The sequence below is a fragment of the Danio rerio genome, chromosome 9 (genome assembly GCF_049306965.1).
Source record: "Danio rerio strain Tuebingen ecotype United States chromosome 9, GRCz12tu, whole genome shotgun sequence".
Lineage (NCBI taxonomy): Eukaryota > Metazoa > Chordata > Actinopteri > Cypriniformes > Danionidae > Danio > Danio rerio.
Window position 1 is genome coordinate 9,596,186 of NC_133184.1, and position 20,568 is coordinate 9,616,753.

The 20,568-nt window shown below is 34.3% G+C and overlaps 1 protein-coding gene across 3 annotated transcripts in view; it reads left to right on the forward strand.

Annotated features, from left to right (window-relative positions):
* The window catches only part of nr1i2 (nuclear receptor subfamily 1, group I, member 2), a 65,419-nt gene that overhangs the window by 4,786 nt on the left and 40,065 nt on the right, over nucleotides 1–20,568 (forward strand). Inside the window, exon 1 of one of the 3 annotated variants that reach the window (XM_021478724.3) lies at nucleotides 16,035–16,342. The exons of the other annotated variants lie outside the window; for them this stretch is intronic. The gene's annotated coding sequence lies outside the window, so the exon portion shown is untranslated. Of the gene's footprint in view, nucleotides 1–16,034; nucleotides 16,343–20,568 lie in introns of those variants that run through there. 3 annotated transcript variants of the gene reach the window in all.

Below are 20,568 nucleotides of genomic sequence, written 5' to 3' on the forward strand. Positions count from 1 at the left end.
GATTTTAAAAACTTGTATTTTTTATTTATTGATTGTTTTATTAATGTATTAATTTATTTAATTATTCATTTATGGGGTGGAGGGATATTTTTTGACGTAACAGCTTGACTTAAACCAAAAATAAACAGTTATTAAATGAAGTCATGAAACTTGTACAAATTAGCAACTTATTAAAAAATAAAGATGCGTATACTGTAAATACAAGTGAATAAACACAAACCAACAAAACTAAATAAACCAATAAAAGTCACTCTCACTTTAATCTTTAATTCATGCTTTATAATCGCTTCGTCTGATAAAATCTACATTAGGAGTGAGACTATCATGCAGTGGTTTTGGCTATACATTTTTTTGCTCCATGTTGTGTCTAAGAAACAAACTAACTGCATAACACAGCCTGATCTCAAGAGTAAATGTAACTATTTTCTGTTTTGACAGTTTAGTGGCTAATTTGTATAAATTCATTTATTTAATTCAATAAGTGTCCTGGGATACATTTTTAAGAACTGAGAAATACAATATATACAGTGCATCTAGAAAGTATTCATAGCGCTTCATTTTTTCCACTTTTTTTATATGTTACAGCCTTATTCCAAAATGGAATAAATTAATTTATTTGCTTAAAATTCTACATGCAATACCCCATGATGACAATGTGAAAAAAAGATTTTTTTTTATAAAAAACCTGAAAAATAAGGTGTGCATAAGTATTCAAAGCCTTTGCTGTGAAGCCCAAAATTGAGCTCGGGTACATTCTGTTTCCACTGATCATTCTTGATATTTTTCAGCAGCTTAATTGGAGTTCACCTCTGGTAAATTCAGTTGATTGGACATGATTTGAAAAGGCATACACCTGTCTATAAGGTCCTAGGGTTGACAGTGTATGTCAAAGCACAAACCAAGCATTAGACAAAGCAATTTTCTGTACACCTCAGAGACAGGATTGTCTCGAGGCACAAGGCTGAGGAAGGTTGCAGAAAAATGTCTGCTGCTGTTCTAATGAGCACAGTGGCCTCCATCATTTGTAGGTGGAAGATGTTTGGAACCATAAGGACTCTTCCTAGAGCGGGCCGGCCATCTAAGCTGAGTGATTGGGGGAGAAGAGCCTTAGTCAGGGAGGTGATTAATAACCTGATGGTCACTCTGTCTGAGCGTTCTTCTGGAGAGATGAGAACCTTACAAAGAACAACCATCTGTGCAGCAATCCACCATTCAGGCCTGCATGGTAGAGTAGCCAGACGAAAGCCAGTCCCCCCTGGAATTTGCCAAAAGGCATCTGAAGGACTCTCAGACCATAAGAAACAAAATTCTCTGGTCTGATGAGACTAAAATTGAAGTCTTTGGAGTGAATGCCAGGCGTTAAGTTTGGAGAAAACCAGGCACCACCCATCACCTGGCTAATACCATCCCTACAGTGAAGCATAATGGTGGCAGCATATTGCTGTAAGGATGTCTTTCAGCAGCAAGAACTGGAAGACTAGTCAGGATAGAGGGAAAGATGAATGCAGCACTGTACAGAGACATCCTGAATGAAAAGCTGCTTCTAACCTTGACCTCAGACTGGGGCGACGGTTCTTCTTCCACCAGGACAAAGAACTAAAGCACACCACCAAAATACCAATGCAGTGGCTTCATAACAACTCGGTGAATGTCCTTGAGTGGCCCAGCCAGAGCCCAGACCTAAATCCTATTGAACATCTCTAGAGAGATCTGAAAATGGCTGTACACTGTCGCTTCCCATCCAACCTGATAGAGCTTGAGAGGTACTGCAAAGAGGAATGGACAAAAATTCCCAAAGACAGCTGTGCCAAGCTTGTTGCATCATATTCAAAAAGACTTGAGGCTGTAATTGCTGCATCAACAAAGTTTGAACAAAGGCTGTGAATACTTAATTACACGCAATTATTCAGGTTTTTTATTTTTATTAAATTTGCAACAATTAAAAAAAAAAAATCACATTGTCATTATGGGGGATTGCGTGTACAATTTAGAGGAAATTAATGGATGTATAACATTTTGAACTAATATATATATATATATATATATATATATATATATATATATATATATATATATATATATATATACACATATATATACATATATATATACATATATAATAAGGATATTTTAACTACTTGGGGATTTGGCCTCTTTTAGTTTAGTTTGTATGTTTAGTAGTTAAATTTTGTCCACTTAACTTGCCTACTTAAGCGAAGCCTTTAAATTGCATTTTAAGTTGAATACTAGTATCTCACAAAAGAAATTAGTTAAAATCTTGGAAAATAAATACATGTTTTAAAAAATAATATTTACTGGTGTAAACATTTTCTCTTAATATATAACTCAAAATTAGGGATGATCATATTGGCAGTTTAACGCTTAACTATAAGGATGCACTTTTAACCTATTAATGGTTACAGTTAGATGTTAAAAAATATATATTTAAATATAAAAATATATTAAATATAAAAAGCATATAGTATAAGTTTTTTAAAGTTTTGCTCCATAAATATGCAACACGTGTATATATATATGAACTCATGTGGCATGAACACATGCAAATTGAAAGATATTGCTTGCCACTGGTTAAATCATTGTATTGTTTGAAAACATAGTGCAGTGCAATGATGAATGGAAAAATATATATTTTGGAAAAACCGCAAAGTGAAAGCATGATGAACAGAATTATCCAATTCTTTATGCATAATGAAACATGAAATAAATCATCGTTTATTTCTTTATTTGTTTTTTTAATTTTCATTTTATGCGCACCAAATGTTTGTGGTCATACATTATGACTTGTGAAAGCTGCATCACAGCATGTTCGATCAAACAAGAAATCTTTGTTTGAGTTAATCTAAACATCAGAGCGAGGCTTTGTTCAGCTTGTCCTGTTGGCCTGTTTTAAACTTGTTGACCTAGTTAGTTAAACATGCTGTTGCTTAAACTCAGACCTCTGGGGTTTAAACATTTACTGTTTTTTTCTTTATTGTTTGTTTATGTACTGAAATATATTCTAATATATTTTTTAGATGCGCTAATCTGTTGTAGCCTGTAATTAAATAAACTCATAAAAACGGAGTCTAGATTTTTTATTTTATTTTTTTTATCGATAATACAGACTTGTTTCAGAGAACCAGAAGCACACATTGCATTACATTACATTTTTTTCTTTTCTTTTGGAGTTAAACGACCTAAATGTACCATGTGTGTGCCATTTATATGGATACACCTTAATAAAATAGGAATGGTTGGTGATATTAACGTCCTGTTTGTGGCACATTAGTATATGTGAGGGGGCAAACTTTTCAAGATGGGTTGTGGCCATTTTAAAGTTGGCCATCTTGGATCCAACTTTTGTTTTTTTTTTTCAATAGGAAGAGGGTCACCACCAGCGTCTGACCACTAATAAAATGTGTTTAATGTGCTGTCCATTGTGTTGGATTGTCAATGCAACCCTCTTCTCCCACTCTTTACACACTGATAGCAACACCGCAGGAGAAATGCCAGCACAGGCTTCCAGTATCCGTAGTTTCAGGTGCTGCACATCTTGTATCTTCACAGCATAGACAACAAATTAGTGGGACCATTCTTCATCAATGGAAACCTCAAGGCCACTGGATATATAACAATTGCTGCATGATGATGTGTCACCATCTTTATGCACTAAAGCTAGCACTGGAGTTTATAAGTGACACCACATTATGGGTGTCATGTCCAAGCATTCTTAGATGAAGTTTCCTGAAAAGTGAATTGGTCGTCATGGGCCAGTTGAATGGCCCCCAAGGTCTCCCGATCTGACCCCCTTAGACTTTTGTTTTTGGAGTCATCTGAAGGCAATTGTCTATGCTGTGAAGATACAAGATGTGCAGCACCTGAAACTACGGATGCTGGAAGCCTGTGCTGACATTTCTCCTGCAGTGTTGCTATCAGTGTGTAAAGAATGGGAGAAGAAGGTTGCACTGACAAATCAACACAATGGGCAGCACATTGAACACATTTTATAAGTGGTCAGAAACTTGTAAATACCTCATGAAAGAATAAAGTTACGTTAAAACCAAGCACACCATTGCTTTTCATTCCCTATAAGTTTGATGTGACAAATGAGCCTCTTCCTATTGAAAAAAACTAAAGTTGGATCCAAGATGGCCGACTTCAAAATGGCCACCATAGTCAGCACCCATCTTGAAAAGTTTGCCCCCTCACATATACTAATGTGCCACAAACAGGACGTTAATATCACCAACCATTACCATTTTATTACGGTGTATCCATATAAATGGCCCACCCTGTATTTGGAGATTAGGGCTACACAATTTATCATTTCAGCATTGATATCCTAATGTGCACATTTACAATAGTCACAAATCATTAAGATATAAAATGTCCAGTCTGAATTATAGTTTACCAGGAGCTACAGAATTGTATATAATCACTGTATTTATATAGAGTTTATATGATTTATGCAGGGAAAAAAAGGTCCTACTCAGAATTTTTATCTTGTTTCTAGTTCAAATATCTACATTTCAAATTGAAAACAAGATTATTGCACTTAACCCTCTGGCAAATATTTTTTTAAAACAAGCAAAAAAAAAAAAAAACAAGCAAAAAAAAAAAATAAAAACTCTTAATTTTCACTTATTTCTTTTAATAGAGAAAAATAAATAATATTTTTACTTGGTCTAAGATTAAGTAAGAAAAGCATTTTTTTTTTGCACTGCGATAATTTTATTTCTTTACCTGAGTACTCTTAGACTGTTAGACAAATAGAGTTATTCAAACCATCTTCTGAAACTGTCTTCATATCGCAATATTTTATTGCAAAAAATAGACTTTTAAAGCTTTTAACAAGATTGGATCAAATACATATGCTCTGCATTAAATTACATTTACGAATGTGATTTTATTTACATGGAAAACAAATAATATTAAATAGGTAGGTACTTTAGAGAACAGAACCTGCATATACTGTGAATGACAGGTAATGAAGTTATAAATAACATTCAGTTTATGGCACAGAGTGATCGTTTAGGACCCGCGCGGGAAGTACCGTATTTTCCGCACTATAAAGCGCACCGGATTATAAGACGCAGTCTCAATTACGGGGTCTATTTCTGTACTTAACCCATACATAAGGCGCACCGTATTATAGGGCGCACCCTAAAATACAGTCTGCAAAAAAAAAGTAATGGAAGCAAAACAGTTAACATAGTTTAGTTGAACTTTATTGTACTATTTAACAATACACTCACATTATTTTTTTTAATCAGTCTTCTCCCACAAATCCATCAAAGTCCTCATCTTCTGTGTCTGAATTGAACAGCTGGGCAGTTTCGTCATCAAACACGCCGGGTTCTCTCTCATCATTGTCTGAGTCAGTCTCATTGCCGGGTGGCTGTTCAACAATGATGCCGGCTTTTGCGAAAGCTCGGACAACAGTTAAAGCAGACACCTTAGCCCAGGCATCCACAATCCATTCACATATGGTGGCGTAACTCGCCCGGCGCTGCCTACCAGTCTTGGTAAAAGTGTGTTCGCCGTCTGTCATCCATTGCTCCCACGCAGCTCGCAACTTCACTTTAAACGCCCTGTTTACACCAATATCCAGCGGCTGGAGTTCTTTAGTTAGTCCTCCCGGAATGACAGCAAGCTCCGAATTCATTTGCTTCACTTGGTTTTTCACAGTAGTGGTGAGATGGGCGCGCATGGAGTCGCAGATCAACAGGGACGGTGATGTGTGGAAAAAACCATCCGGTCTCTTTACGTACACCTCTCTCAGCCACTCATTCATTTTTTCCTCATCCATCCACCCCTTTTGATTGGCCTTAATGATGACTCCGGCTGGAAACTTTTCTTTTGGCAGTGTCTTCCTCTTAAAAATGACCATAGGTGGTAGTTTCTGTCCATCACCATGGCAACCAAGAACAACAGTGAAAGCCGACTTCTCATGGCCCGTGGTGCGTATTGAGACCGTGCTGGCCCCCTTTTTCTCCACAGTATGATTCACGGGGATGTCAAAAGTGAGAGGGACCTCATCCATGTTGGTGATGTGTTTGGGCTGGATCTTTTTGTCGGTAATCTTGTTACTGCAGTAAGTGCGGAAAATGTCAAGCTTTTCTTTGTAATCTGCTGGCAGTTGCTGCGCCACGGTAGTCCGTGCGCGGATAGAGAGATGGCGCCTTTTCATGAAACGAAAGCACCAAGACGGGCCTCCTTGAAAGTGTTCGATCCCCATGTCTTGTGCTATCTTTGTTGCCCTCAGTCGAATGGTGACTGTAGAGACACTTCTTCCGGCTGTTCTCTGCTCAATAATCCATTGCTCAAGTTGGTCTTCTAACTGTGGCCACCTTGCTTTGTTCCTGCGGAAACTCTGTTTCGTCTTCTTAACTTGGCGCAGTTCATTTTCTTGTTTCCTCCACTTCCGAACCATAGATTCATTAATTTGGAATTGTTTCGCAGCTGCTCTATTCCCATTTACAACCGCGTAACTGATAGCTTGTAGTTTGAATTGTGCCTCGTAAGCATGTCTCTTCATTGGTGCCATTTTCGGGGATCATTAGACAAACATATGTAGTTTTGATTGGTTTATTGCTGCTGCGTACGGAGTTTACGTTTTACGTCTCCGTGTCGGCGGGAAATGCTCCGACAGCCAATCAAGCGGAGCGCTTTCCGAAATTACACAACCACATTTTTACAGATTTTTGAACTCCGTGCACACATAAAGCGCACCGGATTATTAGGCGCACGGCCGTTTTATGACAAAATTTAAGGCTTTTAGGTGCGCCTTATAGTGCGGAAAATACGGTAATCCGCTCTCAGCAGTGAATATAAAACCAAAAGTGCACATAGTGTTACCAGATATAGCTGACTGATTCCAGCCCAAAAACTATCCAAAACCTGCTGAAATGCAACAATACCCACCTAGTTATCTGTATTTACGAAAATCACGTCAGTGACAGATTTTAAGCAGAAAATGACACATCGTAAGCATGTCTCAAACACAATAAATCAACATCAGAATTATCAACAGCATTAATGACCAGGACAAATCTAAAGTCTGTTCAAGTCCACTATTCCAAATCTATACAAAATTTAGCCTTTTAACCATCAGTACAGCTACACAAAGCCTATTGCTGTTTTACCACATGTTTAAGCAGAACAATATTAATAGCCCACTCATATTAACCTTTATTTTACATCTACAGAATCGTGAATAAATCATGATGTTTATTTAACGCAAAAAAAATAAAAATAAAAATAAATCGCAATTCTCATTTTAGCCAGAATCGTGCAGATTTACTATTAAACCATCTACTTTAGTTTGTTTTTGCTTGTTTGACTTTAGTAATCTCCAAAGGGAAATTCACACGTCACAGCAGAGCTTTCCATACTAAAAATAGGTAAAATAAGTTACATATATATATATATATATATATATATATATATATATATATATATATATATATATATATATATATATATATATATATATATATAAACAATAATATAATAACATACATACTGCACAACTTAGTTCCAAAAAACAATGAGTAAACACTTGTCCAATGTTTCCAACAACATTTGTGAAAATGAAACAGTTAAATGTGGGTAAAGCAATTTTTTTTTCATGGTGGCACAGTGAGTTGCACTGTTGCCTTACAGCAAGAAGGTCACTGGTTCGAGCCTCGACTGGGTCAGTTGGCATTTCTGAGTTGAGTTTGAATGTTTTACCTTTGTCTCCCCACATGGACATGCGCTATAGGTGAATTGGGAAGGCTAAATTGTCAGTATCCTATGTGTGTGAATGTGTATGGATGTTCCCCAGTGATGGGTTGCAGCTGGAAGGGCATTCACTGCATAAAACATATGCTGCATAAGTGGTTGGTTCATTCCACTGTGGCGACCTCCAGATTAATAAAGGGGATAAGCCGAAAAGAAAAAGAATGAATGAAAAACAAATCAGACCGGGAAAAGGGTTTGATAGTCTTGATGTTGTGCTGGGAAACTAATTCAAATGAAGATAGCAAGCTGTATTGAAGGCTTGTTGTTTTGCCTGAAAAGCCCCATTTTGTCCTTGACCCATTTACAAAACAGTGATTTCAAGGTTAGAGTGAGTCTAATCATGTCTTTCTTGTTATGTGTGTAATTTATGCTGAAAAATAAATGTAGCAAAAATCATTGAAGGATATGTTTCACAAGGATTTACTCAAGTTTTGTCCTAATTCTTGCAATCTTCCCATTCGTTTACCTGCTTTTACACTTGTTGACTCCACTGAAATGAATATACAACTGAATATCATAACAACAACATCAAAAACAGCTGTTTTTTTATCTATATACACACAGAATCAGCTGAACTCTTACTACATAAACCATTTAATTTCATCAAGAGACTTTATAATCCATGGAAACCTTTCAAGCAACAAAAAGGTTCAGCGTAGAGAAAGAAATCTAGATTTTTAGATTAATAAAATGTTATTCACGCTAAAAAATAAATTCAAGTTATTTACTTTTCAATGAAAGGTGCTTTATGGAACACACAATGGTTCTTTTCAGCAATGCAAATAGTCTGTTTTTGTAACCTTTATTTTTATGAGTGTATGGATTAAAACTGGAGCTCTCTACTTGTTATTTTTCAGTTATATTATATGTATTACAGCTGGAGTCAGAATTATTACCCCCCCTTTGATTTTTGACAGAGCAAGGCAATGTTCACAGTATGTCTGAAAATATTTTTTTTTTCTTCTGGAGAAAGTCTTATTTGTTTTATTTTGGCTAGAATAAAAGCAGTTGTTATTTTTTTTATTATATAAAACCAAACACTATTAAATAATATTATTTTCAAGATTTTTTTTTTATTATTCTCAAATTCCAGTTTTTCAAATAGTTGCAACAAACCATGCATCAATGGAAAGCCTATTTTTCCAGTTTTCAGAGGATTTATAAATCCCTTTTTTTTTTTTTAATAAAAACTGGTCCAGGTTCAGATATCCTCTTCTCAAGTTGACAATTAAAAATAATGAATGTTTCTTATTGCCATTTACATTTCCCTATCAGCAGGCACAAATTTAGTTTCATTTATACAGAGTTGTTGAATTTCAGTATTGTGTTGTCTAATAAATGAATATAACAATTTTTTTAAATGACCAGATTTTTATTTTTTAACAGTGAACTTTCTTGCTGTGAGGTGACAGCACTACCTACTGCCTTATATTAAATATATTTATTTTAAAAATATATTATATACAATTCTTTTTTTAAAATCGTTTTTAAGAAAAGTAACAGAAACGCTTGAATCGGTGATGTAAAGAATTTTTGCCTTGTACTTTTCTTATATCATAATGTATAAAATGACATGACTAAGTGGATTTTTAGTTTGAGTTAAGCAGCAGGCAGGTAATGTTGTTCCCTTGACCCCTAATGTAGTTTTAATGAGTGTTATTTGCCCTTTCCCCATTTATCACTCTCTCACTCTCTCTCTCTTTCCAGTTTCTTACTCCCTCCACAGTAAAACAAGGTCAATAGGTTTGACAGCTAGTTGTATAATTGTGCTTATTTTGTCTGAAGCAGGAATTCACTCTCAAAATGTTCCAAATACTTGATTATAATACCTTATAGTCCATGACCCCCCTGAATTATCAGGTTTGTATTAGAGCCCATATTATGGGTTTTTGAAAATGCCCTTCCATGTAGTGTGTAACACAGCTCTAAGTGAAGTAAAATCCAGCTAAGGCTTAAATCTGTAAGTGTACAGTGTTTAAAACACAGTTGTGCTTCAAACGAGTCGTTCAACATTTAATCACTCACTCACTTAGATAGAGATGTTAGATAAATTATCATATAACTATAATCTGGTAAAAGATCTGGTAAAAGATGGGATCTCTGGGCATGTCCCCTGCAACAGAAAAAAAACCTCTCATTTGGGACTGAGGTTTCTGGGACAGAGTGATATGATTTAGCCAAGGTTGACAGCAGTGGGTAACGCTGTGCATTGTCTTTCCACCACTTGAGAGGACAAACCATGAGTGAGATAGAGGTCTCTTTGCGGTACAAGTCAATGTCTGCATCAATCTAACAAGTGTGCTGTGTTCTGCAGTCCCCATGACTGTTTTTAGTCATATTCCCCGACTTATATTTCACCACAGTCTGGCAGTGCCTGCATATTGTTTTTTTATTGTCTGTCACCTTTTCAGAAAGAAACCGAAATGCTTCCACAAATCCGATTTAAAACCTGCTTTAGGTTCGATCATTTCCAGCTCTTTTTCTTCCCCGCTACTAGCAACACACTCCATTTCCGCATTACTGGATCTGTAGTGACAACAGACCGCAAAGGATGATGGCCACGCTTAGGCTGATGGGAATTGTAGTTCCTGCTACCTCCTGTTCGCTTCATTCGCCTAAGCAAACTTTTCTTAGAAATATAGTTTTATTGAGTCATGCACCTACGGTAATATAAAAAAAAATTACTATTACGGTATGACGGTATTTACAATATTTTTACATCCCTTGTATTATGTGGACGATATGATAACAGACTCTACTTAAGCGTTTTTTAATGCTATATTCCAAAATGCGCAAATGAAAGGTCGGCAGAGGTCCAGAAATGGTCAATGAGATGCACAGTCGGACTTCAATTAGAGATGGTGTGCACAAGTGTCTCTGAATAATGAACACTTGAATATGCTCTTTCAGATAAACCAGGGAAATTATATGCAAGGAAGCATTCTATTACCTATTAATGTTAAAGATTAATGCATTTGTATTAGAAGAGTTCTAGATATATGCACATTAACAGTTGTAGATGAAGTGCTGCAAGAGTGAATGTAAATGAAGTGTCATTAAATATGAAACTTGAGGAGCATTCAGAACGATGCTCTGTAAATAGCCTCTCAGTAAAATGCAGTGTTTTTCATGGCATGAAGAACATGTTAATGATCCTATTGGAAATAAGGCTGAAATGGGAAGCAATAACTGAAATACAGTGGTCATATGATTTTATTTTCAAACCTTGGCAGAAAAGAAAAAAAATTGCAAAAAAAACCCTAAACCTTTACAAAATAAATCTAAATGGCAATAGTGCAAACTTTAATTTGATCATTTTTATTTAAATATATGTTTTATAATATATATTCTTTTTTAATTAAATGTTGAAAAACACCCAGAATGCGAACATCTAGTTTTCCCTCCAGCATAAATTCTTTCTAAAGATTCTTTCTTTTCTTACATTTCACGTCATATCAAAGCCACCAGTCAACTCCCTCATGACCAGTAGCATTCATCAGCAGATCATTGATTTTCTTATCAGGATGATGATGATTACTGTACATTACTAATAATCATTAATCCAACTATATATTAATAATGTTATAATATAATTATATCTACCTATAATGCATTAATGTTGTTCATATTGCATTACAAAACTAGTCTTCAAGAAAGTTACTTTTGAAAAGTAATGTATTACAATACTGCGTTACTCCCAAAAAGTCACTAGTTGTGTTACTTAGTTACTTTTTTATGGTAAATTATGCGTTACGTTACTTTCATTATCTTTGCTGGGGCTTGATCTCTTTCGGAGCTTGCAGATTATTTTTTCTTTTTTTTTACTAAAGGAGCTCTGCAATTAACAATGCACTGTATAACTTACACATTCATTTACCTTTAAAAACATTTAGAAAAGTTTTCATTTAGGTTATTTTCTGAGAACGTCTTGATTCCAGAGCTATACATGTCGTATATACAAATTAAAGAAAGCTTAAAGCAATGCGTTTGCTACTTTTGTTTCCTTTTTCTTATAGGTAAGTAAAAATCACTGTCAATTGAGACAATCTCCTTTTTTTTCAATGCGTTTAAAATAATAAAAATACTTCCTTGTGGAAATCTAAGGCTCTAGTTTGAAAATCTGACTACGTTAATTTTAATTGATGTATCTCTGATTTTGTGTTACATTCTAATAAAGAGGTAAAAAAATGCTAAATGAAATTTTACTGAGCATACATTTTGTAAATGTGCATAAAAAGTTATGTGCACAACTAAGTAGGATAAACGTTTTATCCGTAAAAAAAAAAAAAAAAACTACGATAGAAAAACATTTACCAAATAAATTCCAGCCTGTGCATCAAAAAAGTCAAGTGAATTTGTTTCATAATGTTATAAAAATAGCTGTTAATGGACAAACCATGGTTTGACGACATTGTAAAACATCTGAAATGTTGTTTTGTTCATTCTAAAATCCCTCAGCCAAAGTCTGTCATCAAAGTGGTTCAGTATTATTCATTCATTTTCTTTTCAGCGTAGTCCTTTTATTAATCAAGGGTTGACACTGCGGAATTTACCCTAAACTTATCCAGCATATGTTGTACAAAGCGGAAGCCCATACAGCCGCAACCCAACACTGGGAAACACCCAAATATTCTTGCCTTCACACACATGCACAACAATTTAGTTTATTCAATTCACCTATGTTGCATGTCTTTGGACTGTGGGGGAAACCAGAGCACCCAGAGGAAACCCACACAAACACACAGGTAGAACATGCAATCTCCACACTGAAATGCTGCACAGAACTGACCCAGCCAGCGCTTGAACCAGCAACCTTCTTGCTGTGAGGCAATTGTGCTACCCACTGCGCCACTGTGACACCCGGTTCAGTATTATTATGTCCAGAAATGTTTTGAGCGGCTGCACTCCCAAAGAGTGGTCTTAGGCCTCCGTATATTATATAAGTCTAACGCAATTCACAGCTCACATTTCTACAGGACCTGCCATTGCTAAGCAACTTCATTATTTCTTGATTCCTTTTAAAATTTGGGTCGGTTGTAATAGTACACCACCTTTTTTTTGGACTACAGCACTGGGGTGAACAATAAGGAGACTTAATATAAAGTGTGACCTCATTATTTCATTCACATTTGTCATGTTCAGAGAACATTCAAATGTAATGTTCCTGTAATGTCAGATTGCTTTGAAAAGGTGAGCTTGACTGCCCCCATTGACAATAGTGCTTATATATATGAACTATAAACTCTGATCCCATTTTCTGTGATTTGAATGTTTGTGTGAAAGAAGTAATAACACTGCTTGAAAAGACTGAAGCTGTTTGGCAAATGACTGCTCTCTCTGGGTGAAACGGCGTTCAGAGTTCAGAGAACATTAAAAGTCTATTTCACCCTAACCTCTGTTGAACACTTAAGAAGAAAAAAAACCTGAAATCCTGTAAGCTTTGACTTCCATAGTACTAAAAACAAATACCATTGAGGTCAATGGTTACAGGTTTTCAGCTTTCTTCAAAATATCTTTTGTGTTCAACAGAAAAAAAAAGAAACTCAATAAGCTGAGCAATCAGCTATTAACAATACAAGAGGTTTTCTTTTACCCTGGTACAAGCATTACCTTGATGAATTCGGGATTCTGAGAAGAATTATACATTTTCAGAGCTGTTGTTCCAAAATTGAATTTCACAATGCAAATCCTTAACAATTCAGTGTGCAGACGAGTACATGGTGTTGTTAATCACAACGGAAAGTGATGAATGGTGAAAGGCTTGAGGCGTTGCTAATGCAGAGATTGAGTAGATAAGAGCAGGGGTAATTGGAGCTGTGCTGGGGAGAAATGAGCACTTCAGGCCTTACTCTGGTTTCTGACAATAACCGTGCTCGCACTGAAAACAGGCACATTGAAAACATTCTGTAAACGGCACATTACTTAACCAGCAGTTTATTGCCCTTTGGACTTGAAGAGACTGCTCTTAACTGACCTTATACTGCTAAACTGTGAAAGCTGTTAGCATTCAGGATTTTGGATTATGTCCTTATATACAACAAAGGCACAATATGTAAGATTTTTTAAAATTAAAATATCTAAAAAACACTATAACATTTAGATATTACTTATGTACTATATGTATTACATATATGTATATATATGTATTATTCCAAAAGTTTTAAAGAAGCCCTTAAAAAATAATTAAAAAGGTTTTAATAATGGCTTAATATTTTGTAAATAATTTTCTGTATATATTTTTGTAAGACTTCTTAATTGTTTTCTTATTTTAATATCTAGGATTATTCGGATTCAGAGTCAAGGGACGTCATCTTACCAGCATTGCCATGACAGCACTGCAGTGCTATCTTGTCTGCACATTATCAGACTTTGCTCTTATGATGAGCATGTGTGGTTCATGCATGGATCAGTAAATGTGTACATGAATGGAATATCCACAGAGCAGAATCTTGTGCTATTTTGAACAATGACCATAGCGAGTGTGCTCTGTGGCTCATGTGTTTTGGTTAATGGCTGCAGAAACAAAACCATCTTTGCATGTGAAATGTGTGGATTTCATAGTGCAGCGCTTTCTGTGTCCGATGGGAAAGCTGCTACACAGTGCACAGTGGCTGAATGGAGAATCAAACCAGCGCATTAAACACTGCACAATTACCTTTTTGTTACTTATATATTTTTTTATTGTTTATGGAAACAGGGAAACAACCAAAATCACTTCAATATGTTGTGTGCTTTATTAAACTGCACAGAGCAGCAGTATAACAATCCTAAAATGTATTTAGTATGATAAAACAGCTCTGCTTCTTCCTCACATGGTCACAAGTTGAAGAACTGTGGCACTATAAAAGCTCTGCTGGTTTTGTGTCATGCTTGTCTCTCGTCAGCACTCGTTTTGCTTTATTAGCTATTAACCCTATTAGCCGATTACACCGAACAGGCTTTGTAAACCTTTTTAATGGTTTACTAACGGTGGCGAGCGTTTTACATGCTGCTTTTGTGCCCTGTGCACTGCTCGTTGCACCTCGCGTTTTTTGCCATTTCGCGATGTTGACGCAGTTGAACACGCAGTTGAAAAAAGTCAAGTCTGAGAGAAAAGAACGTTACTTCACGTCTTTTTCATTCTCCTATCAAATGAAAGCAGAGGCAGGGTTTATTATTTCTGTATCTGTAATTTTTACTTTAAACTTGAATTATATTGTTCATTTAATATAATTTTTAAAAAGATTTTATCAAATAAAAGATATTTCTAGAGTCATCCGTCATAATTTTGTGGCTTAAAAGTATCGGCATAGCATGTGTATTAGGATATAACCACATTTTTTTTTACCACACTTCATTATTATTGTTCATTTATTTGTTTGCTGGAAATTAGAACTGAATTTAGAAATAGTTTTGAAACAAATATTTGCGCTTGACAAACTAAATGAATTGTTTATAGGATAATTGATGTCTGTGCATATACAAGGTTTCCCTATCCACAAAAGCAAAAGTGAAAGTTAATAATTTATCTTTCATTCTTGCGCTGTAGATGCTCTGTTTAACTGTTTAACTGAGCAAACTGAAATGTATCATTAATGAGCCGCTGTTTACTCATATAGTATTTTACACTGTCATTCACATCATATATTTGAACAATCTATTGATTTGTTTTATTTAACAGGATGTAAGATGTTCTAAAATTATAATTAATCTAATTAATAGATTTTTATAAGTTTTTGTTTAAGTCATTTCATTTGATCACAAAGGCACTGAAACAGTACAATCAATAAATATTATTACTGATGGCAAAGCAAAATGTTCAGCATCATTACTTCATTCTTAGATCATTAGTTATCTTTTTACATTATTATTATAATTATTATTAATATTAGTAGAAGTAGTCGTAGTAGTTTTGTTATTATTATTATTATTATTATTATTTGATAAATACATGTAAATGTTAAATGATTTGAAGTTGAAATTAAAAATCAACATTAATTAAAATTAAACACCATTTAAATTATTAATCTACCTTTTACTATTTAGTCTATTATCAGTTTGAAGAAAAAATATTATATTCGAATAATTCTTCATTTATATTTATATTTCTTTATAATAAGTAAAAAAATAAATAAATATTTGTACAATTCCTACAAACCTTATTCTGTTCCCTGAATTTGTTTTTATATAGCAGAACTACGTCTTCATCATTACTGAATAACGGCATAGACTATTACAGCACTAGCACTAGCACTTCAGTCTTGTGGCTCAGAGAGGGAGCTTGACTTGACCAATGCTTAGTGGTCCCACGTGGAAACCATGGCAACACGTCATTTCAGCTTTGTTTGGCATGTGTGTGTGTGCGTGCGTCGTGTTCATTCAGTGGCTTATTTAGGATAAAGGTCTTGCCCTGAAGAACACACTGCACATTTCTAAATCTCACGGATCATGCAGACGCTATGTTTTCTGAACTCTGAACAGTCAAGAGTTATTCAGCTGGCGCACAGCCAACTCTCCAGTGCATTTAATGGTCGATATGTGTCGCTCGCTGTGATTTCAGCATTCCGCCGTTGAACCGGTGAGTTGGCAAGATGTTTGATGTTGTCGTTTGTGTGACTTGTGGACATGACGGATTCACAGTCAATATTAAATGCCTGTGTTGGTGTTTTAATAGAAATGTAAAGGTACCTGCAGATGAACTCTCAGATCGCAACTTATTTTCTTTTATTCTTTTATTTCTTTAAATCATCTTAACTATTTAACTTTGTTGTCTTGCTTAAATGAAAAGAAAATCCACCACCTCATAAAATGCTTTTCCAGTTGTTTTGTACATTGTGTATTGACACTCACCCTCTGCCTTGCCTTGTGTTTTTGTGTTTTGTTTGGTTAAATGAAGCATGTTAATATCACCATGATGAAAATATTGTAACGTTAAAATTTATTGTTCTTATTATTTTTGTTTTAGCATTTTATTTCAGAGATTATTATTGCATTCAATCTTAATATTTATCTCTCCTCCTGTATGTGTTGTGTACCTTGTGTTTCTTACATTGTGGGGACCAAATATAGAAACACCAGTCAATTATGACCTTGTAAGGAATTATTAAGTTTTTAAAGCCCCAAGAAGTAAACAGCTCATGAGTCATATCACACAGAAATATAAAAGTATATTGTTCCATATTATGCTCATAATATTTTTATGTCACAAAAAATTATATATATATATATATATATATATATATATATATATACATATATATATATATATATATATATATATATATATATATATAYAYATATATATATATATATATATATATATATATATATACATATATATATATATATATATATATATATATATATATACATATATACATATATATATATATATATATATATATATATATATATATATATATACATATATATATATATATATATATATATATATATATATATATATATATATATTTACTTATAAGCACATGTTTATAGGTTTTATATATATACACACACACACGCGCACGCACGCACGCACACACACAGCATACACACATATAGTATTGTCAAAAGTAATAGTCTGTTAAGCAATACTTGTTTTCAGATGTCTACAGAACAAACCATTGCTGTACAAGGATTTTCTAATTAATAATTCCTAATTACCCTAACCTGCATAGTTAACCTAATTAAGCCTTTAAATTGACTATAAGCTAAATACTAGTATCTTGAAAAATATCTAGTAAAATGTAATGTACTGTCATCACGGCAACAATAAAATAAATCAGTTACTAGAGATGAGTTATTAAAACTATTATGTTTAGAAATGTGTTGAAAAAAAATCTTCTCTTCGTTAAACAGAAATTGGGGAAAAATATACGGGGAGCTAATAATTCTGACTTCAACTATATACTATATATATATTTATTTACAGAACAAACCATCATCATACAATAACTTGCCTAATTACCCTATCCAGCCTAGTTAACCTAATTAACCTAATTAAGCTTTTAAATGTTACTTTAAGCTGTATAGTCAAATATTATTTACTGTTATGATGGTAAAGATAAAATAAATTAGTTGTTAGAAATGAGTTATTAAAACTATCATGTTTAGAAATGTGTTGAAAAAATCTCTCCGTTAAACAGAAATTTGGGGGAAAACAAAACAGGGGCTAATAATTCTTGACTTCAATTACTTCAAATTTATATGATGACGTAATGATGATATGAGACTGCTTTTATAGTGTTGCCCAATAGTGTGTGTACCGCAAATAATCAGTTTTTTCTCTGATTTACAATGAATAGTTGCAGTATGTGTTTGAGTAAAACTTTTTATATTTATTTTGTAAATAAATAAGGACTTTTCTTCATGGTTTATAATAAACAAGCAGTTGTTTAGAGATTTGTTTGCTTTCTTTGTGTGTGTAAATGCTTGTATCTTATGTATATGCACAAAGTATGCAAAAGTAAAACATGCATAACACATACAATGTATTATGTACATGACGTAATACAAACATAATAAGATTGTGTTATATCAGTTATTGGGGCAATTCATAAATAATGTAGAAAACCTAAGAAAATCAACAAGTGTTTAATAGATACTAATGTGCACTGTGTGGAATGATTTGACTAAGGCAATTAAAAATATTAACATTCTGTACCAAGGCAGTGTAAATATTATGTCTCTGGATATTGTGTGCTGGAGGCAGATGCTGAACAGAGCAAATATTATGAGGATGTGAGAAGCTGTTATGAGCTAATAATGACAGTGATTGTACCAGTAATGCTAATGGCTTTGTACACTAGGCATTATCCTGACTACAGTTGGTATTGTTAGCATGTTATTGAGTTTGATTCTTATAGATTCCCAATTTCGATTCCATTGCAGTAAAGAAATAATAATATTTTGGTGATTTAGGCTCTGTTAACATGCTATTCAGGTGTGTTTTTGTTGATAGACAAAAGAGGGACATAACTGAAGCAATATTTAGAATTTATAAGAAAAGCCAAATCATATTTAAAGTTTGGGATCAATTAAACACGCTTTATGAATAGGCTAATTTATGCATTAACAAATTAAATTATAGATGATTGATTTATTGTCCATTAGACCTACACACTTCTGTATACATGCTTTTGTTGTATAAATCAAAAGTAATTAAATTCAGTAGCTTTTAGAAATATTATACAAAGGATCAGGAATTGTTGCGCAAAAACAACAACAAAAGCAATCAATAAAGTAATTTTAGCATGTCAAAATCATATTTATGCATATAAATATATTTTCCCAACAACAAATTTGTGGCTAGTGAAAATGGCGAATGCCTAATGTTGGAAATCTACTAGACAATCTACTATACTTTTTTGGTGATCAAAAAAAATAATAAATAAATAAATAAAATTCTAATATTTCTGACTTCAACTGTACCTTTAACACAATAATTACACTTAGCTTTGCCATTGTTTTTTACCAAATGTAGCCACACTTTTAAACACTTCCCGCGGTCGATCTCTAAACTAGGTCCAAGCCATCCCCATTAGGTGATAGCATTACAGATGGCTTTGGATTATGTCCTAATTTAACAGTTTTTGGTGGCATTTTGTCTCTTAAGTTCTTTTTAAGTAAATATCAAACATTTAAATACATTCTGGATCTTTTCCTGGTTTTTTCGTTGATATTTAGCAGCGAGCTCCATTCATGCCACGTTTCAGCTGCACGTCATAACCAGAAGTCCGATAATAAAAATTCCATCTTTAAACTAAAGTTTGGATTATTATTCAAAGTGCTTGTAAGTGTGAAAGTTTCTAGTCAATTGTCAAGTGAAAAAAATAGATTTTATAACAAGTATCCGATTCCAGAATCATAGTTAATTTTCAATTTCCAACCCTAATCCTGACTCATGTGGAACAAATATATTGCAGTGTAGTATAAAGCTTGATTTATACTTTCGCCTAGCGCCGCATCGCGCACCTCCGCTGAGTGTGTGCGCACCCCGAGGCTTTTATACTTGACACGTTCGCCATTGTAATATTCTTTAAAACAACAGGGGGCGATTACCTCACCATAAACTCTGACGGATAAACCGAGAAGTAAACCTTTCCAGAACTACGTCATATCATTAATATTATTGAAGATTTTTTAACTATTCATTTGTATTATTGTTACAAAATATTTTAATGATTATAAAGATGAGGCAGTGGCGCAGTAGATAGTGCTATCGCCTCACAGCAAGAAGGTCACTGGGTCGCTGGTTCGAACCTCGGCTCAGTTGGTGTTTCTGTGTGGAGTTTGCATGTTCTCCCTGCCTTCGCGTGGGTTTCCTCCGGGTGCTCCGGTTTCCCCCACAGTCCAAAGACATGCGGTACAGGTGAATTGGGTAGGCTAAATTGTCCGTAGTGTATGAGTGTATGAGTATGTGTGTGAATGTGTGTGTGGATGTTTCCCAGAGATGGGTTGCGGCTGGAAGGGCATCCGCTACGTAAAAACTTGCTGGAAAAGTTGGCGGTTCATTCCGCTGTGGCAACCCCGGATTAATAAAGGGACTAAGCCGACAAGAAAATGAATGAATGAATGATTCTAAAGATTTTTATAACCATTCGATTTTTTTTTAAATCAAACGTTGATGCATCACATGCTTTTGTTCAGATCCTGGAAAATTCTATCTATTATAGTACAACTGACAAGAGAACATGGGTTGCTCTACTGTACAAATATAGTTTTTATTAGGGCAAGAATATACTGACGTTTTTTTTTTTTTTTTTTTTTTAGCCCACTCCACAATCAGTCCACAATTCACTA